This window comes from Hippopotamus amphibius, chromosome 16 (assembly GCF_030028045.1).
Source record: "Hippopotamus amphibius kiboko isolate mHipAmp2 chromosome 16, mHipAmp2.hap2, whole genome shotgun sequence".
In the NCBI taxonomy this organism is placed as follows: domain Eukaryota; kingdom Metazoa; phylum Chordata; class Mammalia; order Artiodactyla; family Hippopotamidae; genus Hippopotamus; species Hippopotamus amphibius.
Window position 1 is genome coordinate 26,278,065 of NC_080201.1, and position 19,762 is coordinate 26,297,826.

At 38.4% G+C, this 19,762-nt stretch overlaps 1 pseudogene; it reads left to right on the forward strand.

Annotated features, from left to right (window-relative positions):
• Positions 1–224: 224 nt before the first annotated feature.
• LOC130838045 (Y-box-binding protein 1-like) lies at positions 225–838 on the forward strand (annotated as a pseudogene).
• Positions 839–19,762: the final 18,924 nt, after the last annotated feature.

Below are 19,762 nucleotides of genomic sequence, written 5' to 3' on the forward strand. Positions count from 1 at the left end.
AGAAAGAAAGAAAGAAAGAGAATGAAATGGATGTGTTGGGACTTTCCTGGCGGTCCAGTGGTTAAGACTCCTCACTTCCACTGCAGGGGGCAGGGGTTCAATCCCTGATCAGGGAGCTAAGATCCCACATGCCACACTGGCCAAAAAATAGAAAGAAAGGAAGGAAGGAAAGAAGGAAGGGAGGGAGGGAGGGGGGAAGGACCAAAGAAAGAAACAGATGTGGTTTCATCAACAGGAATGACACCAAGGAAGATGTATTTGTACGCCAGACTGCCATAAGAATAACCTCAGAAGTACCTCTGCAGCGTAGGAGATGGAGAAAGTGTTGAGTTTGACGTTGTTGAAAAGACAAGAGAAGGCGGAGGCGGCAAACGTTATAGGCCCTGGTGGAGTTCCAGTGCAAGGCGGTCAATCTCGCAGGGTCCTCCATGCCATTAGCAGCAGAATTACCAAAATAGTGAAGGTGGGAGAAGAATGTGGGATGGGAGAGCGCTACCAGTGTCCAACAGTGCTGTGGTAACATGCAGAGACTGTCCAGGAGTGAACCACAGTATTCCAACCCTCCTGCACACAGAGCAGGGGCGGAGGGTGCTGACAACCAGGGTGCAAAACAAGGTAGACCCATGAGACAGAATATGCATCAGGTTAGAGGCCCCGATTCCTCAGGGGTCCTCCCAGCCAGACAGCCTAGAGAGGAAGGCAATGAAGAAGATAAGGAAATCTAGGAGAGGAGACCCAAGGTCAATAGCCACCTCAACATGGGTATCGCTGCAACTTCAACTACTGACGCAGACACCCAGAAAACCCTCAACCACAAGACAGTCCATCTACCCGCTGAGAATTCGTCTACTCCCACGACTAACTGAGCAGGGCGGTAAATGCTGAGTAAATGCCTGGCTTACCGTCTCTGTAGTCAGCGGTTTAGTCATCCAAGAAGAAGAAATGAACATGACCTTCCGGCAATAAGAAATGAACGAAAGCTCAGAGCTAAGAGTGTAAAACAATTATATTCCAATAAAGAGCCTAAAAAAAAGATAATAAATAAATAAATAAATAAATAAATAAATAAATAAATAAATAAATAAAGCTCGGAGCTGAAGACCTTAAGTGTTTGCTTTTTGCCCGTTGACCAGATGATTAGAACTATCTGCACTGTTTATGCAGCTTGAGGTTTTCATTATTTTTAGCTGAAGACATCTCTTTTTGGTAATGACAAATGTGGTGTTTTTTTGCTTTTTTTAAAGCCTGGTTATTCTCAATACACCTTTAAAGGTTTTTAAATTGTTTCATATCTGGTCAAGTTGAGATTTTTAAGAACCTCATTTTTGATTTGTAATGAAAGTTTACAACTTGATTTTAAAAAAAAAGTCAACAAACTGCAAACACATGTTAATAAAGGTCTTAAGTTTTTTTTTCTTTTAATTAAAAAAATTTAATATTTATTTATTTATTTAGGCTACACCAGGTCTTAATTGCAGCATGCGGGATCTTTTAGTTGCAGCATGCATACGGGATCTAGTTTCCCAACCAGGGATTGAACCCGTGCCCCCTGCATTGGGAGCATGGAGTCTTACCCACTGGACCACCAGGGAAGTCCCAAAAGTCTTAAGTTTTAAAAAGTTTTTTTAAGTTAAAAAAAAAAAAGAATAACATTGCATTACCCATCCTGGCTTACAGAGCACTATCCAACCTGGCCCCTTCTGATCTCTCCCATCGCCTCTATTGCCATGGTCCCACCAGCTTCTGAAAGCATCCATAAGACCTTGGCATTAATTGTCTCCCTTTACTGCAGTGTTCTTCATTCAATCTCTGCAGGATTAGTTCCCAGCCTGTTATCTTCTCAGGAAGGCTTTTCCTGCCTACACATTCAGAGGCACCCAGCCACCCTGTTACATCACCCTATATTAATAATCATTGTGGTAGCTATTATTTTTTGTTTATGTTTTCATGCTGTTTATATTTGTTTCCTTCCACTAGAAAGTAGGCTCCTTAAGGGCAGGGATTCTGTTTGTTATTCTTTGCTGTATTTCTGTTATTGGAAACTGTGTCAGACACATAGTAGGTCCTCAATAAATGTTAAGGAGATATACTCATGCATAAATAAGTTGTAGAAGGAGGTCTTGCTTAATACACAGTCATTCCTCTTGGCATTCAAGGCCCCCACCTATCTCCAACAAATTCAAAGTCTCTACCCAAATATTATATCTTAGTGTTTTAATGAAAGGCTCAATATCAGTAGGATAGCCTAGACCTGAAGAAGCCAAGAATTCAGAAAACAGACACATTCCAGAGATGAATGGAAGAATCAGGAAGAACCCAGGTACAGGTGGTAATAGAAAGGGGGACAAAATGGAAAATGCAGGTAAACACACTGACCTCCCTAGGTGCCAGGTACTATGCTGTACCCTGTAGAGATAAGAGATGATATAGTCCCAGTCTGAAGCATCCATGTGGTCCCTGATGACTCTACCTGAGAGGCCCAGCAGGAAGGGTCATCATCTGAGTGACCTGACAGATGGACTGGACAACCTGAGCAGAGTGGTCAGAGCCAAGAGAATTCCATTTTAGAGACGACAGTCACTGGGCAAATAATGCAGTCAGGGACCAAGCCAGTGGCCCTCATTTCCCTTCACCTAGGACAGGTCCTTTTTCACCTGTATCACTTACTGGGCTTCTCTGATCGACACATGATCCCATAGTCAAAAAGTGTTTGAAGCCACTGTGTATATGGCAGACCCAGATCTTGGGCTAGTTTAACAGCAAGAGTTTCAATACATTCCACCATTTCAAGACAATATTTGCTTTCAACCTTTTTGCACTTCTGTCTTTAAGAAATAGATAAATAGAAGCAATGCACTGACATTCTCATTTTCAAGTCCCCAGTGAGTTTCATTGTCACAGTCACCCGGGGTTATCAAGTTCCTTCCTTAACAATTGCTGGCCAGGCTAGACCCGGAACAGGCTATCGTATGCTTCACACATTCCACTTCAGTTGGGACAGAGCTGTCTCATTCTTCAGAACAGAACAAAAGCTGGTATTTTCTCTGTGAGCAACAGTATTTAACTCTTGTGCTTTCAGCCTAAGGGCCCTGGAAGCTTCAGGTATTTTTCCTGGAAGAGAGTTGGCATCCCTCTTTTCCTTGGACTGAGGATGTTTGTTTCCCTGGTTTCTTAGATCTGCAACATGAAGCACCCTTCACGAGCTGAAAGGCCATACTACAAAAAAGCAGTATGTCAGGTGTTTACCAAGTTTTCACACTCTCACCTGCCATCATGCTTTAGTCTTGACCAAGATTGGCCATTCTGATTCACTAATTTAACAGATAAAATTCTGTGGTGGGGGAGGGGGGTCCTCTAACATATGTACAGGTTCCAAAGTCAACATAGGCTATTCCAGTCCATTCTCTGATACGGTCCTCCCAGCAGCCCTGTGACAGAAAAAAGGCAGGGATTTTCATGCCCATTTTATAGATGAGAAAACTAATTCAGTTGCCTAGTTTTGGGGGGCTCTAGCCAGCCTACTGTGCTTCTTCTCACAAAAACCAGTTGTCTGTTCTTCCCCTGACATGAAGAATAATTTGAACCAAACTGATCGAAATGATTGTTTCCTTTAACCAGAGCCAGCTGTAATCCATATTTAGTAAAACTGAGGTGGAGAAAGGCCCTGGTCTTGGCAGGAATCACTGTTAGCCCCAAAAGTCTGTTCTTTCATCCCAAACATTCTATCAATATTGGGAAACATCTATCAGTTGCTCCTGATACTGAAGTTGCAAAAACAGTTTGCTCATAAATAATATTATATGGTGAAAAGAATGATAATGGTAAATCATTTAAGTTTTCCTACCCCGTATTTCCACACACCTCATGTTATTTAACTCCTGCAGCACAGTAAAGTAAATATTGGTAGCCTATTTTACAAAAGAATAGATGAAGAACCTGAGAAGCAGGAAATTAGTTACATCACATGAGATGGCACACCGAATAAAGGACAGCTCTGAATGCAGGCAGTTTTACTGGCCTCTAAAGTCTGTTCTCTTACCACCTTCATCTAATGCTTCTCAGGTAGAGAGGTTGAGAAGGAAGTACCTGTGTGTGTCCAGAAAGGAGACTCTCCAATTCTCCCTTCTCTCCACATATATATATTGAGCATCTGTTTTGTGCCAGATATTAGTCTGCTCACTGGGGCCAAAGCAGTGAAAGAACAAAGGCTCTGCTGTCCTGAAGCTGACATCCTAAATGCAGACTCTCTTGGCTTATGAATGATTACTATTCCTTGCCATCTACTCTCCCCACAAAGAGAAAATAAGATCTCCTTATACACATACCACAAAATGAGAAATTACGCCCCTAGCCATAGTTAAATGTGAAGGCAGTAGTTCTTGGTCTTTTTTACGCCAAGGTGCTAGTTAAATACCAGCACCGCCACTCCATTCACGACTGTGGCATAGACAGAGAGGCTGAGTTTTCTGTACAAGTCCCTGCATGTTAGCTGTATCTAACCTGCTTTTTCTTTTCCCAAAGAAGCACAGCAGAATGCAAGAAAATATTCTGTTACTGTAGGGTAAACTATGAATCCATAGGTAACTATTTGTAAACTTCAGTACTTAACTATGAATGGTAACAAATTACTTGTGACCCACCTCACAAAGGAGGTAGATATTGAGATACTATATTCTGGACCAAGTTTTTATCACCAGGATTCCTGTCCTGGAGAAAGGAGTAACTTACTAAATCATCATAAGCCATATGTATTTTATCATGGATCTACACAGCCTATGTGTTGGCTGTGGGTCTGAAAATGCGTGCAGCTTTCGGGGTAAATTTTTTTTCACTCAGCTTAGCGCACAATAGCAATCAATGTGAGAGGTCAGAATAGCCTTCCAAATAGGCAGGGAGAAGAGGGAATCAGGAAACATGGAAAACCCTTCTCCAACCTTACAGATAATGCCTTTGGCCAGCCTCATAGATGGTTCGTACCAGAAAGGGGCATGAGAGCCGTTACAAAGACCGACCAAGGTTCCATTTTTTTATTATCTCCAGGATGTGGGAATCAAACTTCTTGGGTGAGGTAAGAAAAGTGGTACTTTTATTGGATTTACAAGATGTTTCCTCAGTTGCATAGCCTTAGAACCCATCTAAATGAGTCAGGCTTCCTGCAGGAAACAGAATTGATCCTAGGTCATTCAGAAGAAGATATTTTAATTTAAGGACTGCTTACAGGAGTACAGGCATAGTTTAGGGAACAACCAAAGATAATGGGGCAGTAAGAAATAATAACATGAAGACATTAATATCCCTAAAGCCAAAACTAGGATGCTCCAGGAACCCAACGAGACCTGGAGCCATGGAGGAAAGGTCTCCAAAGGAACTGGAGGGATGCAGTTCTTTTTTTATTTTATTTTATTTTATTTTATTTTATTTTTTTGGGAGTACACCAAGTTCAATCATCTGTTTTTATACACATATCCCCGTATTCCCTCCCTTCCTTGACTCCCCCCCCTCGAGTCCCCCCCACCCTCCCCGCCCCAGTCCTCTAAGGCATCTTCCATCCTCGAGTTGGACTGGGATGCAGTTCTTGCCTGAGACAGGAAGCCAAAGCAGGAAGAGAGTTAGAAGAGATATACCTTGACCTATCTCTCCCTCCACATTTCAGTATACCGCCATTGTGTCTCATGGGTCAAATCCAACAATTAGCCAGCCACCCGGGGAGCCTGGGTGATGCTGTCTGCAAGGGTCAACTTTGCAGAGCGCAGAACAGAGCAGAAAAGGGAAAAGAATAGAACTGGGATACGAATGAATAAAAGAGATAAAGTTTACCCATCCTTTAAGCCCCAGCAACCTCTCCCTTATCTCTGTATCTCTCCCCTGATCTATTGGTCTCTCTCTCTCTTTTCTCTGCTAATCTACTGGCCTTCTCAGGAGCTGCTCTTTCCTCCAGAGCTTCTGCACATATTGCTCCTTCTTTCTCAGACTCCTGCTCCCACTCCCTCTTCATATGCAGCACCTTTCTTCTTCCTTGGAGGCCCCTTAAACTCCATTTCTCAGGGAGACTTCTGGAGACCCAACATTTCAGAATCCTAATCTATAAAGAGTACAGAAACATCACTCTAAAGGAAATGAGGTGAAGATAAGTTGAATCTACTAAAGTCCTCACTAGTACATAATACAGAACTGCTGGGGAGGGTGAAATTCAGAGGAGCTGATCAGCTAAAACCGGCAGTAGCTGAACTTCCTCGTGCAAGGGTGGGCTTGGTTAACAGCAGGAATTGTATTTTGCTGAACTTAGGGCCAGTGCTGAATCACTCAGGATAGGAAAGGAGAGTCTCAGCATTGCCACCACTGCTCCTCTATTCAGCCTCTCTTGCAAGTACCTGTGGAACAAACGTTCTCACAATTATCCATCTTAGGGGGTAGGAGAGGGGCTCTACAGCAACAGGCTGCTCAAAACCCAGCTGGGGACTATGAATACTTATCATGTGCTCTCCTAATGTCCCTCAAGTCTCCACTGTTAAAATACATCACACATGTAATCATATAATTAGCATGCATCTTCCCTAGCCCAGTACCGTAAGATGCAGCTTCGTCCATTCTCCGTCAAGACTGTATCGTTCTTAGCTTGCTGTAGGAAACCTCCTAAGTAGATCTTCAAGAATAATATTGAATAAAGAAAAGAATGAGCCCAGGATTTAGACAGATAGATGATATAGATAGATAAAGCTATAGATACAGATATATATAAATGGATGCAAGGTCGGAAAATACAGTTAGACTGTGTGTTCATTCTGTGCCAATGAGACACCATTTGCAATTGTGAGTTTGATTTTAAGGTGTCTTCATTTTAAGGGGAACTTCACTAATCAGAATACTCCTTCGAAAAGTGGGAGGATTTTTAAAGTCCTGGAAGTCATCTGATAACCTTTGTGGTAGATTTCTAACTCACTCTAAATCTACTTGAATCTTCAATGCTTCTTCTTTTCTAAATACTGTCAACTGCATTGGCTCAGAAAGGAAACTTTGCTCTTGACGTGATAAGTAGCTTATTTATTTGTATGTGTATACGATGCTTACCACTTTTATCCCAATCATAAGATTTTGAGACTGTGAATGTTTGCATGAATTGGCAGGGGAGAAAGAAAGATAATGAAATTTACGGTTTAAAACCAAAAGCTCACATTTTTACAAGTCTGTTTAAAGAAGTTCTGCAACCACAGTAAAGCATATGCTTACCATAAATGTTTAGCTACAAACCAATGCACTCTATTCAACCCTTATCTTCAATAAATAAAATAATCCCAAAATAACTAAAAGTAAGGAAACAAGATAATACCTAGAATTTCACTTTTTTCTAAGGAAAAGGCCACTATCCAAACTAAATTCTAAAAAAGAAAAATATTTTTTTTTATTTCAGGGGCATTTCCTACTTTTATGCTATCAGTATACATTCCAATAGCAAGTCTGCTTCTAAAAAAATTGAGTTTGTATTAATGCATCTTAAAAGCACGAAGCTACAGCTCAGATTAGATGACTAGCTGCAAACAAGAATGCAGAGGGCAACACTGTTTTATGCGCTGTAAACACGCTGTACTCTGAGGCATAAAGGTACTGGGGATGTCACACTGAAGAGTATCCGTTCATGTCTTTTCCTCTCTCATTTTGGACTGCAGTTAAAGTCCATGCTAATATCATTTCCCATTTCCCAGAAAAGAAATTAAAAGTCAGAAACAATTTAAATTACTTGAATCCTCTCCCATGAGAGGAATCTGTATACCTCAGAAATGAATGTGGCTCTTTGATGGGGAATGCTTATTTGCTGTTGACAGCTTTTTAGCAAAAAAGATAGAAATCAGATTGAATTTCAACAGTGAGAAATTGAGAGCTTGTTCTGCCAGCAGGAGGCTGAGGCCTCTAATTTTACCCCTGCAAAACAAAGATGAACCAAGAATATAATCTACCTACTTTTCAAAAACAAAACATAAAAATTCTTCATGTAGCCTGCTTCAAAGTAAGAAAAATTGCACATAGGGCCAGCTCTGTTCTATCCATCTTGGTATTAATATAATAGCTGGACTGTATTCAAAAGCAGATAGAATAGATTCCAAATTCCATTATACTCTCTTTTCTGAACCTTTCATTTGAACAATGAAGTCCACAGTAACCCCATCAAACTTCTTTAAACCAAAGGTCTGACAATCCCTGAATACCAAAATATCTCTAACACACAAAATTAAATTCTATTCTACACGCAAAATATCAATTGCCAATGGTACATTTTTGCAATAGTGGTGATATACAGATAGCCTTCATTAGACTCTAGTAAGCTCCTAATTATACATAATAAATCCAAACAGACAGTACTTGTTTTGTAATAGAAATAAAATTTGGCTTTGGTGAGTCTGTCAGATTCTTCGAAGACATTTAGTTTTCTAACATTCAGATCTGAGACAAAGGCAATGTTTATAAATTTCACATCCCAAATGAAGCCTGAGGGGGAGAAACATCACAACAGTTTTCTAAGTTAGTATATTATGGTTGTGGAAGAGATTTTTGCTAATATAGATTTCTAACATCAAGGACGTTTCTGATACCATGACCTTGTGTGTATTATCTCAGGAAAAAAACAAGGCAGATGTTATTATAGACTCAAAACAGGGTTTTATCAGGCAATATCCCCCAGGCTCTCCTTTGTCCCCTCAAAGAACAAACAGAGAAGAATAATAATGACTACTACTACTACTACTACTACTACTATTACTACCAAGCTGCCAGACAGAAAAGCATATGATGTTTCAGTGGACAAAACTAATCAAATACTAAAGTAAGTCTAATGAAAGGAAATAGCACAGTATGTTAAACAAAATCCAAAGCAGTTATAAGACTATAAGCAGGAAAGGACTACAGAACTAAAGAAAAATGTAGATGTGATTTAGAAAAATAGTATTACAGATATATACAGAATATTTCAGTTTTAGCAAGCCTCAATCAACCATGTGTTTTCAAAAACTTTTAAAAAAATTAATTCCCTGCATATTTAAGCATTAACACTACATGCCAATCTAGCTAAAGAAAATAAATGAAATCTAATTGAGCTTATTAGTTCAAAATAATTAATTTTACCAAATTACTAAATTTTTATTGAAAGTAATATCAGGATACCAAAAAAAAAAAAAAAAAAATCTGAGGGCTCATTCAGTTTAATTTGAGAATTCTACAGCAGAGAAAGTGAGTCCACTGAAAAGAACCAACTGATTTCTATTTCTGGAACTTGGTTAGTTATCCTAAAAACTCTCCTAAAACAACCAGGAACACTAGCAAAAAATATAGTAAGCATCCTTTTAAAGTGTGTTGGTTGGCCAGAAAGAAAATGATCCCAGATGGAAACATGAGAATAGAAGATGAAATAAAGAGCAAAGAAAGGTGTTAAAAAATAAAAAAGGTGGATGAATCTAAATAAATATTTATTACAGAAAACAATAGTAATACATTATGGTATTTAATATATGTAGAAAAGTGTAGGATAATAACAGCACAGGTAAGAGGTAAATCAATAGAAATAAAGTGTTCTACAGCCCTAGAATTGTCATTGAAGTAGTAAAAGTACTAAATGATATTACACTGGAATAAATTAAGAATGCATGTCTTAATACCTAGAGGAACCACAAAAAGAACAGTAAAATAACAATTTAATAAGTGATGGAAATGGAATAATAATTTTTAATGATTAATCAATAAAAGGCAAGAAATGTGAGATAAAAAAGCATATGACCAGTGTGATAGAGAACAAATAGTAAGCCAGTTAATATAACAGTAAACATTGATGGACTAGAAACTCTGCACATGCACCCAGGCACACATACACACATGCTCAGATGCACACATCCAACAACAGAGCAATGTACCCATCAAAACGTGAATGCAGCTAAAGCTAATCTTAAATACATGTGTTAGAAAAGAGAAATGACTAAGAATCCATTTCAAAGAGAAAATCTTTAAAAATAAAGAATAGAAAATAAAATCCTGGGAAAACGGGGAAAGAAATAACAAAAACAAGAGCAGAAAATGATATAGAAGACAAACATAACATATAATAAGTCTACAAATACGAAATTTTTTTCTTCAAAAATATAATAACATTAACAGCTTCCTAACAAAAATGATTCATAAAAACAGAGAAAAAATGCACAAACCATCAATTTCAGTTAAGAACAAAGGGACATCTCTATAGACCCTACAGATGTTAACAAGACAATAAGATGTGATTATCAACATCTTTGTGCTAATAAATTTAAAAATTAGATGAAATGAACATGTTTCTAGATAAACACAACTTAAACTAAAAGAAATACAGGAAAAAATAAGGATTCTGAATAGTTTCATACTCAGAGAAATTAAATCCGTTATTAAATTTTCCCACAAATAAAATTTCAAATCAGAAAACTTGCCTAGCATATTCTTCTAAGTATTTAAGAAAGGAAGAACACCCAACAGTATATAACCTCTTCCACAGAACAGAAGAAAAAATGGAGAAAACCCCCAACTCATTTTATAATGCCAGAATAAGCTAACATCAAAATGTGATGAGAGAAACCTATTTTTTAATGAGTGCATACACACATTTCTGAACAGAATAAAACTCACCAACATATAGGAAAATATATTACAACCGACTTGTGTTTCTTCTAAACAAGACTAGTTTAGCACTGAAAATTCAATGCAATGCACCAAAATTAAGAAAATAAAATAAGGGGGAAAATCTACCATCATTTTTACAGATGCAAGAAAGGCATTTAATAAGCTTCAAACTCTTTCATGATTTCAAAATGAAACTCTCAGCAAATTAGACATAGCCGGGAACTTTCTTAATCTGATAAATCCCATCTTTAAAAAAAAATCATATTTCATACATTTTCATGTAAAAAACTTCAAGGTGAAATATTAGAAGATTTCTGCAAGATCAGGAATGATAAAACAATGTCAGTGCTTACCAATTTGATTCAACATTTAATAATGAAAAAGTGCTTAGCCAAGGATTTAGGATTAAAAAAAAAAGACATAAATTTTGAAAAGAAAAACTAAAAGAATGATTATTTACAATCTATTGAATATACATAGAAAGTTCAATACTCCATGGACGGTATATTAGATATAATAAGTGAATTTAGCAAGAATTCCTAATGACAAGGTCAATATACAAAAACCAATTGTATTAGTAAACACCAGAAACAAAAAGCAGGGGAGGGAAAGGAAGGCTGGGACATAGTGAGGGAGTAGAATTGACATATATACACTACCAAATGTAAAACAGATAGCTAGTGGGAAGCTGCTGCATAACATAGGGAGATCAGCTTGGTGCTTTGTGACAACCTGGGGTGGGTGGGATGAGGAGAGTGGGAGGGAGGTTTAAGAGGGAGGGGATATGGGGATACATGTATAAATATAGCTAATTCACTTTGCTGTACAGCAGAAACTAACACAACATTGTAAAGCAATTATACTCCAATAAAGATGTATTACAAAGTAAAAATAAAATAAAATAAAATTCCGAGGATTTCACACAATAAATAAATAAATAAATAAAGTTATCAATTCTCCCTAAATTGATCTATAGATCTTATGCAATTCCAATAAAAATGTCAAGGGTATTTGCACATGCAAATTGATGTCAATACTAACGTTTTATAAGAATTCAAAGAATAGTCCAAACTTTGTTTTGAAAATCAAAGCTGTGCACGTATACTACTAGACATCAAAACTTAAGGGCTTCCTAGGTGGTGCAGTGGTTGAGAATCCGCCTGCCAATGCAGGGGACATGGGTTTGATCCCTGCTCCAGGAAGATCCCACATGACGTGGAGCAACTAAGCCCTTGCGCCACAACTATTGAGCCTGTGCTTTAGAGCCCATGAGCCACAACTATTGAGCCCATGTGCTGCAACTACTGAAGCCCACGCTCCTAGAGCCCAAGCGCCACAACAAGAGAAGCCACAGCAATGAGGAGCCTGGGCACCACAACAAAGAGTAGTCCCCACTCACCACAACTAAAAAGAAAGCCCAGGCACAGCAAAAAAGACCCAACACAGCCAATAAGATAATAAATAAATTAACTAATTAATTAATTAATTTATTTATTTATTTATTTTAAAAATTAAATAAAATAAATGGAAACCAAAACGGTGCAAAGTCATTTAAAAAAAAAACTTAATTATAAAATTACAATTTAGACTGTTGGGTGTTGGTACAAGGAAAGACTAAAAGACCGATGAAAGATTTTCTTTCAGTCCAGAAGTGAAATTGCAATAAAATGAGAAAAGGATAGCCTTTATAATAATTGATGCTGGGCCAATCGATATATGCATAAATACAGCTGATTCACTTTGTGGTACAGCAAAAACTGGCACAACAGTGTAAAGCAATTATATTTCAATAAAGAGCTTAAAAAAAGAAAAATTGACCTCCTACCTCACACCATACATAAAAAATCAATTTTATAAGAACTGTAGATCTAAAGGTGAATAATAAAATAGTAAGCTCCTAGGAAAAAATAATTAAAAAATATCTTCATGACCTTGGTGTAAGTAAAAATATTGCAAATGGGATGCAAAATTACTAATCATAAAAGTAATTTCTGCCTTATCATATCAGTTTGGACGCAAAGTGCCACACCAAATGGCTGCTATAATGCCTAACAACAGAGATTTTAAAAAGCAACCCAGAAATTTGGAGGAATTAATTCCCAGTAAGACAAACGTTGGCCAATGATAGACAGAAAATGGAAAGGAGGGAACCAGGAGACAAATTCTCTTATCCTTTATCCCTCCACAGTACTATTCCAAGGAACAGCTTCTCTGTTCCAAAGCATCCTGTGATCTTAAGTAGTTGGAGCTACTGAGCAATCAGCTCTGTCTGCTGTGACTTATGATGAAGCAGTCACCACTTTCCTTTGAATGCTTCTCATCTCTCCCCTGCTCATTTTCTTTTTCCCTGTCCTTTTAACTGCCAAGTGAATGCGTGCTGATTGCACCAGAATTAATCCTTGCCTTGGGCTCTATTTTGGTGCAGACCTGTGACAAATGCATTGATGGATGGATAAATGAATAAAACAAATATTTATTATTATACCAAGTGTGTCAATATGAGAAGCACTATTATAAAAATCACACGTAGCCCCCTAAGTCCAAAAATCATAATTCTGAAATTTTTTATAAATATCTATTTTTGGTCCCTTTAAAAAAAAACGTTTTCAGCTTTATTGAGATATAACTGACATACAATATCACACAAGTTTAAGGTATGCAATGTGATGGTTCAACATATATATATATATATTGTGAAATGATTAACATAATACAGTTAGTTAACACATCCATCACCTAACAAAGTTATCTTTTTTTTTTTTTTTTTTGGTGAGAACATTTAAGATCTATTCTCTTAGCAATTTTCAAGTATATAAGACAATATTGTTAACTATAGTCACCATGCTGTACATTAGATCTCTAGAACTTAATCCTCTTATAACTGGAAGTTTGCACCCTTTGACACCTTCACCTATTTCCCCCACCTCCCCACTCCCCACCTCTGGTTCTAGAGGCTGAGAAATCCAAGATCAAGGCACCAGCAGATTTGGTGTGTGATGAGGACCTGCTTCCTGGTTCATAGACAGCCGTCATCTCACTGTGTTCTTACATGGCAGAAGGGGCAAGGGAGCTCTCTGAGATGTACTATATAAGGTCACTAACCCCATTTATAAGGGTTCTGCTCTCATGATCTAATCACCTCCCAAAGGCCCCACCTCTAAATTCCATTACACTGGGACTTGGGTTTCAACATATGAATTTGGGGGAGACACAAACATTCAGTCTACAGCAGGTTGATGCCAAAAGAACTATTCCTGTGTAAATTACAGGGTCTCCAAAATAGAAGACAGCAAAACCTGGTGAAGCCTTCAACAATATCTGCATTTAAAGGAAGGAGAAATCCTTAAAATAGGTTTTCTTTTTCCTGTCACCTCTTATCAGCTTGTTTACAAAGATCATTTGTGGACTGGCCCAACTCTGAGAAAATAAACTATACTAAAGGCGGCTTTACTGATGCTATATCATGAAAAAGAAAAGGTGGCAAAAGTCACCCAACTATGCTTCTAGAAGAACTTTACAAGTATGTTTGCTTCTCCCCTTGGAAACAAAGCTCAGGAAAAATGTCAGGAAGAAGACCACACTAGAGAAGAGACTACATGTAACTAGAAGCGAGCAGCTAAAATTGAATGTTTATAACAATGAGAACAGAAATAAATTTATTTTCTTGTTACCTGCAACTTCTATTTTTCTGCAGAAGTGAACAGAGAAAACCATCTGGAGGAAGAAATAAAACAGTACTCTCTTCCCACTGTAACCCTATGAGTAGTAATACATAGGAGCATCCTTTTAGAAACAATTCTTGATTTTTAATTTAATCAATTGGATTCAGGTTTGGAGTTCATATTTAATTTATATTAGGTCCTGTGCTGAATTTGCCATTTAAAAATCATAAATAGATATGTAGAGACCTATGATTTGTCTATTTTTATATACTCCAGGAATGCAAGGACTCAATGTTCTTGCTCATTTCTTGAAGCAATAATACACAGTTGGGAGAGGAAAGACATTTGAATTCTGAGTCTTTTCTTAAAAGACAAGAATAAACAAAATAAGATATTTTTTGAAAAACACATTATGTCTGGCTTTTTCTCACTTTCCAACTCTCTACTTGCTTACCGAAGGGCTTAAAGCATTTTGGGGAGTGATAGGATTAAACAAAAGGCAAGCACGTTTCTCCACAGACTTCCCCATGTTCTTTCACATCAACTTTTAATTAAAATATTGTCAGGTGGGGATAAGGGGAACAAAATACAAAAGCAATTATGTACAGAAAACAAAAAAGCCTATTTCATCACAGCATAAGCTATTAGCACTTTCTTAGCTATCTGACCATCTGAATTTAAAATCACATGCTGAGCTCCTGTGAGACACCAGCATCCAACTCTGTGGAGAGGGGGAGTCAACACCAAAGCAGGAAAACGGAGCGGATGCCCTTGTGAATGAACCCAAGGCCAGAGCTAAGGGGAGGGTGCCAGTCTGTCTACGGCAAATCCACACAAGCCCACGCCTCACCGTGAGGAGCACCAATGGCTACCCACAGTCCCTTTCAAGGTACACACAACAGACACAGGTACCTAGGAAAGCAGCAGCCCTGGTTTTGTACAAAGGAGGAGGGGGAGAAATCAAGCGTGGCGAGTCCATTGGTCATAATTCCCACTATGTGATTTGGATGCCATGATTCAAACAATATGTTAAAAGATGATGAGTCCAAATGGAGCAAGAGTCAGGCACCACCTCCCCATCACCTCTTCCCAGTCACACCCCCTAGGCTTTCCAGGGAACACTAAGGCTCTCTAGTACATTTTGAAAATCACATAACTATTGTCAGTGTTTAACTCTCTCTACAACACACCTGAGGGATTTAACTTTCTGTCAGCCCTGCCCTTACTCTGCAAGTGGGTGGCCAGATTTCAACTGGCTGAATGAAGATACCAACCTACTTTTGATCAACAAAACTAAAGGCTTTTATTTCACTCGGCTTTGATTGCCTAGTTTGGTTGACTTTGTAATTTACATCAGAAAAACAGGTTCTTGGGGACTTCCCTGGTGGTGCAGTGATTAAGAATCCACCTGCCAATGCAGGAGACACGGGTTCAATCTCTGAGCCGGGAAGATCCCACATGTCACAGAGTGATGCCCATGTGCCACAACTACTGAGCCTTCGCTCTAGAGCCTGAGAGCCACAACTACTGAGCCCATGTGCTGCAACTACTGAAGCCTGCAAACCTAGAGCCCATGCTCTGCAATAGCAGAAGCCACCGCAATGAGAAGCCTGTGCACCGCAACGAAGAGTAGCCCCCCACTGAGAAAGTCCACATGCAGCAATGAAGACCCAATACAGCCAATAAATAAAGTAATTTAAAAAAAGAAAAACAGGTTCTTAAACGGCATTACAGAAAGCAACATTAATGAGTATCTTTAAACATCTACTATGTGAGAAGTGCTTTAAACAAATGGCTCATTTCATAATCTAGATGAGATGAGTATTACGTCCATCATTCACATGAGAAAGCCAGTCTGGATCATGCTGCTTAACTTCTCCTAGCTGCAAACAGTTAATGAAGAATCAAGCCTGGATTTGAAATATGCACACACTCTACATATACATACACACACACACACACACACACACACACTTTTATTTCCCCTACAAATGATGACACACTAGGGCCCTAGGAAACAAGAGTATCTCTCTTCAGATCTTTTTAAGCAGGCCAACTCATCTACTAAAGTTCGTCTCAAAGAGAGGTGATGAATTTGAGCTGATGATTATGTGCAAGCTTTGGTTTAAAGAGGACTCAATTCCTGTATCGGGGCTCTTAGTGGCAAGCAAAACTGACTCTTGTAAGTTTAATCATAAAGTTCACGCACTCACCTCCACTAGAGTTGACTAGATTTGTGTCTTTGCAATTTATTCAATCCTTGGCACTCACCTTTCTCTTCTATAAAATGGGAATCACAGAGCCTCCCAGTTAGAGTGGGTGTGAGCTTGGAATTTGATCATCAATATAAAAAAACGTAATTTGAAAAGACCCCAATGTTCACCACAGCACTATTTACAATAGCCAGGACATGGAAGCAACCTAAATGTCCATCAACAGAGGACTAGATAGAGAAAATGTAGTACATATATATACAATGGAATATTACTCAGCCATAAAAAAGTACAAAATAATGCCATTTGCAGCAACATGGATGGACCTAGAGATTGTCATACTGAGTGAAGCAAGTCAGACACAGAAAGACAAATATCATATGATATTGCTTATATGTGGAATCTTAAAAAAGCATACAAATGAACTTATAAAACAGAAGCAGAGTCACAGATGTAGAAAATGAAGTATGGTTACCAGGGGATAAGGCGGGGGAGGGATAAATTGGGAGATTGGGATTGACATATACACACTACTATATATAAAATAAGATAAATAATAAGGACCTGCTATATAGCACAGGGAACTCTATTCAATACCCTGTAACAGCCTATATGGGAAAAGAATCTAAAAAGAGAATGGATATATGTATATGTATAACCGATTCACTTTGCTGTACACCTGAAACTAACACAACATTGTAAATCAACTATAGTTCAATAAAATTTTTTAATAAATTAAATAAAATAAAATATGTCCAGTAATTGTGAGTTCCTTTCCCTGTCCCCATTGTCAATGGACAAAGAAAGTCTGACCCTAAAGAGGGAAGGAAGAAGTTAGCAATGATGTTTGAGGCTGCTTCAGAGTGCAGATAGTTTTAGCAGAATCAGAAAGCATCTCCACAGGGAAGCTTCAGGTAATGGGCCACATCCACAGATAGCTCAAAATGTAGAGTAACAAGCATCTCCAGTACTTCCAAGATTTTTCTTCCATCATGTTAAAAAAAGGTAAGTGACACCAGCAGATGCAGAAGCCATTTTATTGACAATTTTCACAAAATGCCCTTAGCAGGCACAATAGCAGACTCTAAAGTAATGCAAAGTGATGCCAGTAAACATAGCCCACTGCTCTGAGCTGCAGTCTGGATTTCTGAGCCCAACGCTATGTGAATGGATGAGGTCGCAGGAGGAAGGGGAAGACAAAGCACTGTAGAATAATTCAAATCAGCTTCCTTGACCCAGGACTGGATGTCATCAGAAAAGCCTGGAAAATGTTGCTAGAGGTAAAGGAGAGTCATCTGAAATATTGGTGCTGGAGAATTTCCAGAGGTACATTGGTCCATAAGGATTTTATGATTCTAGAGAATTACTTATTCTAGATGATGAGAAGCCAAAAATAACTAGAGAATCTGTGGAAGGAATCTTTAAGGATAATTTAATAAAACCTGCTTTTCCAGTGCTCAGTCCTCTGTAGCACACATCTGTCAAGTGTAAATGCAGTTTCTAACTGAGCATCTCCAGTTGCCCATTTAGTGTTCCAACAGTCACGTAGTAAAGCATTCCTAATGTCAGACTGCAATCTTCTTCACTGTAATCAGAATCCATTGTTTCTAGACTTTAATTCTATAAGTGAAGACGCTCTCCATGGGGAAACTCTCTAATATCCTGGTTCCTCATCCCTGAAAAAGTACTAGTTTGTCAATATTCTACCTAAACGACCCCAGAAATGCTCACTTTCAGTAGATAATAGAAGCTGAGGGACAGTGGAGTTTTCACTTCCTTCACTTTTAATATTTTACTTCCATTAACTCATTGTATGCACTCAGTTTTCTGACAAGCCAAAACAGATTGAGAATAAATACACAACATTTATTGAGCTCTTGATATGTGCTTGAGGTACTTTATTATTACTTTGTTTACTCCTCTTTTCTACCCTGGAAAGAAAGTTTTGTTCAAACCATTTACGAGTGAGCAAATTAAGCCAGTCAGTGGCTATATAGCTAGAAAAAGTTAAAGCTTTCCAAGGTCAAATCCATGTCTGTCTCTTCTGGAGTTCATGCTCAAGCCCACCAGTTTCATACACTGTTCTTGTTCAGGTGAGCTCCAAACACAGATATAGGCATTTCCAACAGGGGCTGTACAGGCTTGGTTTAACCTTTTTTAATCAACAGAGCACTATGACACATATCAATTAAAGAAAAACAAGTATGTTCTGACCTTCAAATCTTTGGTGTGCTCAGTCTCATACATGGTTCTATCAGGGAAAGAGGAAAAGGAGAAAAATCGGAGTGGGAGGGATAAAGAGAGAATCTGCCCTTGAGGAACTTTTGATGGCATTAGGAATTTGAAATAAATTACCTTAATTCAGTTAGAAGAAATTACCAGGCATAACATGATAAAATGTTAAGGAGTATAGGATCCCACACACAAAATCAACACGAAAATGGAGAGTCATGGAGGGCTGCACTCAAGAGCTGGAATTTAAATCAGTTCTTACAGGATAAGGCAAATAAAGATAGGAAAGTACAGAAACTGCTGTTATGCAATCTACCAGTCATGCTTTTTATTATATGCAATAGGAACCAATTCAAATTTATGCACAAAAAAAGACTTTATTGGAAGGATATATTATACCTCTTACAACCAACAGAAAGCACAGAACAGAACTAGGAAAATAAGCAGGAACCAAGGGAGGCCAGCATAAAAGTAAAACACAGCCAAGGTCATTTGGTAGGATGAGTCTGAAGACCACCACTGACATGCAACCAGAACAGTCACTGGACAGCTGGTGTCACTACAAATGACTCTTGACTCTGCTGCTATAATTACAAAATTCTACACTATTCTTCACTGTTTGGATAACTCCCTCAGTATTAAAGAGAAAAGAGCAGGAAAGGGAGGAGGAAAAAGGAAGAGAAGGAAGAAGAGGAAGACAAAGAGAAAACGACTTTGTTAATAATAAATTCCATAAAATGGTGTCCTGAATGCACAGGCAGGGAAAAAAAAGATCCCCCCAACTCTATCCAACCCCTTTCAGTGTCTGCAATGTGAGGCATTCCTACACTATATACAATGGGGGACTTATTCCATATAGAAAGTTGGAAACCTGAGCAGCCTCAAAGTTTAAATGCCCCCATCCCCTTCACAGAAAAGCTCCAAAAAGCCTCAAGACTTCAACAAGTGGAGAAGCACAGCCATGCTGGGAATTCTGTCCAAGTTCCTCCTTGACAGCAATCTTTTCCAAAAGCTTCCGCACTTCAA